This window comes from Capra hircus, chromosome 21 (genome assembly GCF_001704415.2).
Source record: "Capra hircus breed San Clemente chromosome 21, ASM170441v1, whole genome shotgun sequence".
NCBI classification, from domain to species: domain Eukaryota; kingdom Metazoa; phylum Chordata; class Mammalia; order Artiodactyla; family Bovidae; genus Capra; species Capra hircus.
This window is the reverse complement of record NC_030828.1, coordinates 1343504-1351970: the sequence shown is the minus strand read 5'-3', so window position 1 is coordinate 1351970 and position 8467 is coordinate 1343504. Positions and strand designations below refer to the sequence as shown.

The window sequence follows — 8467 nt, the reverse complement described above, 5'->3', positions numbered from 1 at the left end:
CCAAGTACCATGGAATCTCAGGGCTACCCTTCAGCTCTCTCAACAGCCAGCAGTGTCTATGTGCCTAGACAGGTTCATGCCTGCCTCTCACCATTGCCAGGCCTGAGGCAGGATCCTTCCCTACAAAAAATTACTGGGAAACTGAAAAGGACACACCATAGGTGACCATCCTCTCAGCAGATCAGTGTGCTCTGGACAAAGATGTGCAGAGACCTGTATGTGGATGGATGTTCCCCGGGGGCAAGGGAAGCAAACATTGCCTCCGTGTACAATATGACAAGAATTCAGGTTTAACGAAAGGCTTTTCAGTGCCCGAGTTCCTAGCCTGTTGTGATGGTGCCACAGCAGTAGTTCCCCTTTTGTGAGAACTGAGGCTCTCCACTGCCTTGACGCTCACCTCCCCCATAGTCCGTCTTCCTCTGGGGCCTGTGTTGAGGACAAAAGAGAGCCATTAACCTTGAATCATTCAGGCCATGGCAAGATCCTTGCCAGAATGTCTGACCAAAAGACAATTCAAAAAGAAGGTGCTAAGGAAAGGCCCAGTGTATGTCCTCTGGGTGAGTGGTGAAAGCAGGGATTAGGAAAGAAAGCCAAAGGCAGGGCCAGTCCCTGGCCACATGGAAGCCCCTAGACACTGCAGAGAGTACTTAAGTATACTCTCCGTGGGATAGGGTGCCTCCACAGCCAAATCCCAGGGCTCCAGAAGGGACAGAGAGACTTCCTGCTTTTGCATGGACATGTCCACTGGGTCTCAGCATAATATTTTTGAGAATGATTTTTAGGTCATCATCTTTCTTCAGGACCATATGAATTCTAAACATTGACACAACTGAGGTACTTCCCTCATATCACATTCAGGCATAGGCACCTGAGTAGGCTTACCTCTGAAGCTTTCTGGAAATGAGTATGTCCCAAAGATTGTGAGTTTTTGGCTACCCCAGGTGTTGCACCAAGGCTGACATTTATTTCCCATGGGCAGCAAGCCACATTCAGATCTTCCTTCCTCTGGGGATGTTGTCTGTCTATAGAGCAAAAAGATACTTGTGAGAATTCCTTGTTATTTCTTGTAGGCTTTGATGGTCACATGTGCTACATCTTCATGCAGTGAATAATGCTACAAGACATATCTAGAACAAGACATACAGGAACCCAAGAAAGTGACAAAATGCACTTACACACAGAGACACAAACCCCTGGCTAAAATGCATGACTACCACCCATCTCCCTCCCTACCTCTCTAGTTCTCTACCTCCTCACCTCCTTACTTTTATTCATCCTTCCCTCTCACCTTACGTATGGGCAAACATTAGGGACTGAGTGGATGACTGGATAAGTGCATGATTGAGTACATGAATAACGTGACCAGGAGGAAAGAAATGGTAATTCCATAAAGGAATTGAGAGAGAAGGCAGACCCTCATGGGCTCTCCACCTGACAGAACCTCTTGGCTGCCAAGATTCTACAGATGTGTCTTGTGGGATGGAGACATTCCTCTGAGCTCAATTCTTGTCTGTTTAAGAAAGGGGTGGTGGAGGGGACATTGGGCCTGGTCACTTGCTGCCAACACATAGAGAATGAGGCCACGATGTCCCACGGAATTGATTCTGAAGGAAGCAGCTATCTGGTGACAGGGCATATAGACCCAGCACTAGTCAACCTGGCAACACTACATAGGAATGTTCAGGCTGGAGCAGGAGCCACTGTTGCCTGGAGCAGCATCCCCTCTTGTGTCCCGCCAAAGGCCCCAAACAACACCAACACAACTACTCCTCGCTTGACCCTCGTGATGGTGTCACAGCTCTCCTTCAGGCAAACGGGGCCGCATGCTGGGGCTGATACAGAGGCTCCAAAGGGCTCTCAACAGCCTTACCAAAAAGGTATATTTGGGAGGGGTTTCTCTTCTGGGGGGTGCTATCATTGAAGGCTGTGGCCCCAGAGTGGAAGAGCACCCCAGGAGATGCAAGGTGCCTGAGTGGGTGAACAAAACAAACACATCAAAGGGCCCATCAGGAACAAATGACCACATTGAAAACTCACTATGCCTGAAAGTGATCTGGCCAAGCTCCATCAGGCTGCCCTTCAGCTCTCTCAACAGCAACAGAGTCCACTCGCCAAGACCCAGTGGACAAGTTACTACTTGCTTATCACCATTGCCAGGCCTGGGGCACAATCCTTCCCTACCAACCATTCTTGGGAGACTGGAAAGCACACACCATAGGTGAGCATCCCCTCAGGTGATCGATGTGCTCTGCATGGAAGTTTGCAGAGATATTTGTGTGGATGTTCCCCAGGGGGCCAGGGAAGCGAACACTGTCTTGATGTCCAGTCTGACTAGAATTCAGGTTTAACAAAAGGCCTTTTAATGTCAGACATCCTAGCCTGTCTAGATGGCATTGTAGAATACGTTCACCCTTTGTGATGACTGAGGTTCCCGCAAGGACTCCTCACTTTGGACTGCCTTGAGGTGTGCCTCCCTCATAGCTCTTTGTGTTCATCTCCAGGAAAAAAGGGAACCATTCACTTTGAATCATCCAGGTCATAGTGAGACCCTCACCAGAGCATCTTACTGAAAGACAAGATGCAAAGAGAAGGAGCTAAGGAAAGGCCTTGCCTATGGCCTCCAGGTAAGCGGTAGAAGTAGGGATCAGCAAAGAAAGTCAAAGGCAGGACTAGGAATTAGCCTATGTAAAAGACTGTAGACAAGGGAGAGACACAGGGGCTCTCCTTGCGGGATCAGTTGCCTACCCACCCAAATTCTAATGCTCCAAAAGGGACGGAAGGAACTAAGACCTTTTGCCCTTGGACTGCCACTTCCATTCAGCTCAGCACAATCCTATTGAGCATAATTTTTATGTCATTTTCTCTCTTTAGAACCATATGACTTCTCATCATTAAGCCAAACAAGGCATGCTCCACACATTGCATCTATACCAAGAGTCTGAGTAGGCTTGCCTTCAATGCATTCTGGAAATGATGAAGCCCCGAAGTATGTGAGTTTCTGTCTACCCTAGGTGTTGTACCAAGGCTGACATCGATGGCCCTGGAAGCAACAGGTATGAGTCAGATCTTCCTTCCTTTGGGGCACTGTCTGTCTAGAGAGGAGCACAACAGCTGTGCCAACATCTAGTTTGGCCCTGTAGGCTTTGGTAGTCATGTATGCTACACCTTCACGCAGTGAATGATGCTACAAGACCTATCTAGTGTGATAAATCCAAGAACCCAAAAAAGCAACAAAATGCATCTATCTATACACAGTGACACAAACCCCTGGGTAAAATGTACTCCTACCACCAACCTTCCTTGCTACCTCTCTAGCTTTCTATGTTCCCTGTCTCTAGTTATCTACCTCCTTACTTTTCTTCATCTATCCTTACCGCCCAACAAACCTACTGCCAAACCTGAGGAAACAAGTGACTAGCATATCAGTGCTTGAGTGAATACATAAGTAATGTGTCCAGAGAGGGAAAAATGGCAGCTCCACAAAGGTGCCCCAAGAGAAGGGAGAGCCTCATGGGCTCTATACCCAGAAGAAGGCCTAGTACAATGGTCTTTCATTCACTAAAATTCTATAAATGTGTTTTGGAAAACAGAGGTGCACCTCTCAGTTCGATCTTGGTCTGTGCAAGCAAGGGGTGGAATTGAAGACACGGGGCTAGGCCATTTGCAGCCAACACACAGAAAACGAGTCCACAAAGTCCCACGGAATGGATTCTTGAGGAAGCAGGTATCTGGTGACAGGGCACAAAGGCTCAGAACCAGTCAACCTGGTAATGCCTTGCATGGGAACATTCAGGCTGGGAACAAGAGGCCTCATCACCTGGTGCGTGTCCTCTCCCATAGCCTGCTGAAGGCCCCCAAACAAAAAACAATGCAACTATTCCTGGACTGACCCACATCTTGAGGCCATTGTTCTACTCCAGGCAAATACAGCCTCATAATGGAGATGCTACCAGGGCTCTGAACGGTTTGCAACAGCCTTACTAGAAAGTTAAGCTCCAAAAAGGTTTTTTCTCTGGGGGTGTGATCATTGAAGGCCATGCCCCCCAGAGAGGGAGAACGCTTCAAGATATGCCTGGGGCCCAATTGGAAAAGTGAAAAATCCATCAAAGGGCCCATCAGGAACAAGTGGTCTCACCAAGACCCTGCCATGCCTGTAAGTTAATTAGTCACACCCCATGGAATCTCAGGGGCTACTCTTTAGCTCTCTTAACAGCCAGCACCGTCCAACTTCCATGACCCACTGGACAGTTTCCTGCCTCTCACCATTGTCCAGTCTAGGGCATAATCTTTTTCTATCTGCTTGTTCTTCAGAGACTGCGAAGCACACAAACAGGAGACCATCCGCTTAGATGTTCAGCAAGCTCTGTACAAAAGTGTGCAGAGACCTGTGTGTGGATATTCCTCAGGGAGCCAGGAAACAAACACTGCCTCCATGATCAATCTGATTAGAATGTAGGACCAACAGAAAGCATTTCAGTCTCCAAGATCATAGATCTTGAAGGCACTGCAGCAGAAGTTCCCCTTTGAGAGGACTATGGACCACAAACAACTCCCCACTCTTGATTGCCTTGAGGTGGGCCTACTCCATAGCCCAGTGTCCTCTGGGGCCCAAGTTAAGGACCAAAGAGAGTCACTTACCTCGAATTGTTCAGGTCACAGTGAGGCCTTCTCCAGAATGTTTGACTGAAAGACACAATTTGAAGAGAAGTAGCTACAGAAAGGTCCCGGCTATGTCCTCTGGGTGGGTGGTGGAAGCAGGGATCAGGAAAGAAAGCCAAAGGCATGACAGGCTTTGGTCACATGGAAGCTCCTGAGCACTGTAGAGACTCAGGGATAGGGTGCCTCCACACTCAAATCCCAGGGCTCTAGATAGAACAGAAGAAACCACAACCTCTGGGCCCTGTAATGTCACTTCCATTGAGCCTCACCATAGTCCTATTGAGCATGATTTTAGATCACCATCTCTCTTCAGGACCATATGAGTTCTCATCACCAACCCAAACGAGGCATGCCCCACGCATTGTATGCATGCACAGGCACCTGAGTAGGCTTACTTCTGATGCTTTCTGGAAAGGAGGATGCCCCAGAGGATGTGAGTTTCTGTCCACACCAAAGGCTAGATCAAGGCTGATATCAATTGCCCTAGGGGCAGCAGGCCATGCTCAGATCTTCCTTCCTCTGGGGTTGTTGTCTGTCTAGAAGGAGAACAACAGCTATGAGGATACCTACTCCATCCTTGCAGGCTTTGGTGGTCACGCATGCTGCACCTTCATGCAGTGAATGACGCTGCAAGACATAACTATAGAGACACATCCAGGAACACTAGAAAGCAACTAAATACACCTATATGCAGAGACAAAGATCCCTGGCTGAAATGCATAACTACTACCAATCTTCCTCCCTGCTAGGTCTCTACCTCTCTAGTTCCTTACCTCTTTACTTTTTAACAAATACTCCTTCCTTCCCACCATACTTACTGCCAAATGTGGAGGAATGAGTGGACAAGTGATCAAGGCATGAGTGAATATAAGAATAACGTGTACAAGCAGCCTGAAATGGTATATTCAAAGAGGAGTTCCAAGAGAAGGCAGAGCCTCTTGGACTTTCCACCCAGCAGAGGCCTGGCACAAGGGCCTCTCAACCTCCAAGAGTTTATGGATCTGTTTTGGGAATGGAGACTTCCTCCATGGTCGAACCTGGTCTTTGCAAGCAAGGGATCGCAGATGGGACATGGGGCTGGCCACTTACTGCAAACATGTAGAAAACAAGGCCATGAAATCCCTCAGAAGAGGTGGTCGAGGATGCAGATATTTGGAGACGGGACCTGAGGGCTCAGCACCAGTTAACACGTCAGTGTCCTACATGGGAACCTTCAGGATGGGGACAGGAATCATTGCTGGCTGGTTCAGCACTCCCTCCCATGGGCTTGCCCAAGCCCCTCAAACAGCAGCAGTGCATCTAGTCCTTGCTCAGTCCATATCATGGGACTGACTCTCTACTTCAGGCAAATGGTGCCTTTCGATGGAGGTGATACTGTGACCCTGAAAGGTTCTCAACAACCTTATTACGAAAGTAAGCATGGTAGGAACTTCTCCTCTGGAAGGTGCTATCATTGGCAGCCATGGCCCACAGAGAGGAAGACTGCCACATGAAACACAAGGGGCCCGAGTTACTGAATGAATGAAACAAAACCCATCATAGGGCCCATTAGGAACAAGTGGCCACATCGAGAACTTACCATGTCTGAAAGTGAGCTGGCCATGCCCCATGAAATTTCATGGGCTGACATTCAGCTCTCTCAATAGCCAGCAGGGTTTATCTGCCAAGATTGCCCGCCTCTTACCATCACTGGTCATGGGGCACCATCTTTCTCTGCTTATGGTTCTTGGGAGACTGAAAAGAACACACCACAGCTGACCATTCTCTCAGTCAATCAGCATGTTCTGCATGGAGGTGTGCAGAGACCTTTGTGTGGATGACTCCAGTTGGCCAGGGATGCAAACATTGCCTCCATGTCTAATCTAATTAGAATTCAGGTTTAATGAAAGGCTTTTCAGTACCTGAGTTACTAGCCCCTGGAAATGCCACTGTAGCATAAGTTCCACCGTGGTGATGACTGAGGTTCCCAAAAGGATTCCCACCTCTGGAAAGCCTAAAGGGGTGCCTCCTCCATGGTCCACCTCCCTCTGGGGCCCATGTGTAGGACCAAAGAGAGCCACTCACCTCAAGTTATTTAGCATATGGCAAGAATCTCTATAGAACATCTGCCTAAAAGAAACAATTTGAAGAGAAGGAACTATGGAAAGGCCCCACCTAATGCCTCCTGGTGGGCTGTGGAAATTGGGATCACCAATGGTAGGACCAGGCCTTTGCCCTGTGGAAGCCCCTAGATACTGTAGGCTTTCCTCAAGGGCTTTCTTCAAGGGGTAGGGTGCTTCCACACCTAAATCCCAGGGTTTCAGAGAAAAAAGAAAGGTCCCTGACCTCTAGCTTCTGGACAGCAACCTCCAATTGGCCTCAGCATACTTCTATTGAACATGATTTTTAGGTGATCATTTCTCTTCAGAACTATATGAATTCTTCTCATCAACCCAAATGAGCCATGCCCCATGAAGTGCATCTATGCACAGGAACCTAAGTAGTCTTACCTCCAAAGCTTTCTGGAAATAAGGAAGCTGTAAAGGACTTGAGTTTCTGTCTACCCAGCTGTGGCACCAAGGCTGAGACAGTTGCAAGAGGGGCAGCAAGTCACACTCAGATAATCCTTCCTTTGCAGATGTTGTCTATCTAGGGAGCAGAAGACTCCTGTGAGAGCTCCTAGTCTGTCTCTGTAGGCTTTGCTACAAAGTGCACTACACTTTGATGTAGCAAATGTTGCTATAAGACATACCTAGAGCAATAAGTCCAGGGACACAAGAAAGCAATGAAATGCACCTATATGCAGAGACACAAACCCCTGGCTGAAATGCTTGTCTACCTTCCTCCTTACCTCTCTAAGTTCCAACCTCCCATCCTCTCTGGTTTGCTACCTCCCTACATCCTCACTTTTCTCCATCTTTGCCTCCCACCCTACATACTGACAAACATGAAGAAACAAGTGGATGAATGGATCAATATTTGAGTGAGTATATGAATAACAATACATCCAGGGAGATAGAAATGGTGACTCTAAGAAAGAGTCCTGAGAGAAGACAGAGCCTCATAGGCTCTGAGAGGCTCACAAGGACCTCTCAGCTGCCAAGATTCCATGGACATGTCTTGGGGAATGGAGATGCTCCTCCAAGCTCAGTCTGGGTCTGTGCTAGCAAGGGGTGGCTGAGCGGACATGAAGTTTGGCCATTTGCCACAATCACATGAAAAAGGAGGCCAAGAAGTTCCACAGAATGGATGCTCAAGGAAGCAGGTATCTGTGGCCAGGCCCATGGGCTCATCACGAGTCAACCTGGCAATGCCCTGCAAGGGAACATTCAAGTTGGAAACAAGAGCCATCATTGCCTGCTGGGGCATCCCCTCCATGGCCTGCTGAAGGCCTCCAAACAACAAGAAGGCAACTACTCCTTGTTCGGCCCATGTCATGGAACCACCCCTCTACTTCAGGTAAACAGTGCCCTATGCTGGAGAGAGCTGCAAAGAGCTCTCAACCGCCTCACTAGGAAGCAAGCTCAAAAGAGGTTTCTCCTCTGGAGGTGTTATTTTTAAAGGCCGTGGCCCCCAGGAGGCACAATGTGCCTGAGTACAAATGAAACAAAACTCAGCAAAGGGCCCATCAGGAATTACTGGCTTTACAGAGACCCTGCCATTCCCAAAAGTGACCTGGCCTAGCCTCATGGAATCTCAGAGGCTGCCCTTCAGCTCTCTTAACAGCCAACAGCAAACATCCTGCATGGGAATGCTCATACCAGGGACAATAGCGACTGTCAGCTGGTGGGGTGTCTGTTCCCATGCCTGCCCAAGGCCCCCAGACAAA

General features: G+C 48.5%; 1 long non-coding RNA gene across 1 annotated transcript; it reads right to left on the bottom strand.

The window, feature by feature from the left end:
• LOC106503337 lies at positions 891 to 5184 on the bottom strand. Its single transcript, XR_001919848.1, has 3 exons — positions 5055 to 5184; positions 4639 to 4683; positions 891 to 1022 (listed from the first exon to the last, which is right to left on the bottom strand). It is a non-coding gene; the product is annotated as an uncharacterized LOC106503337 (long non-coding RNA).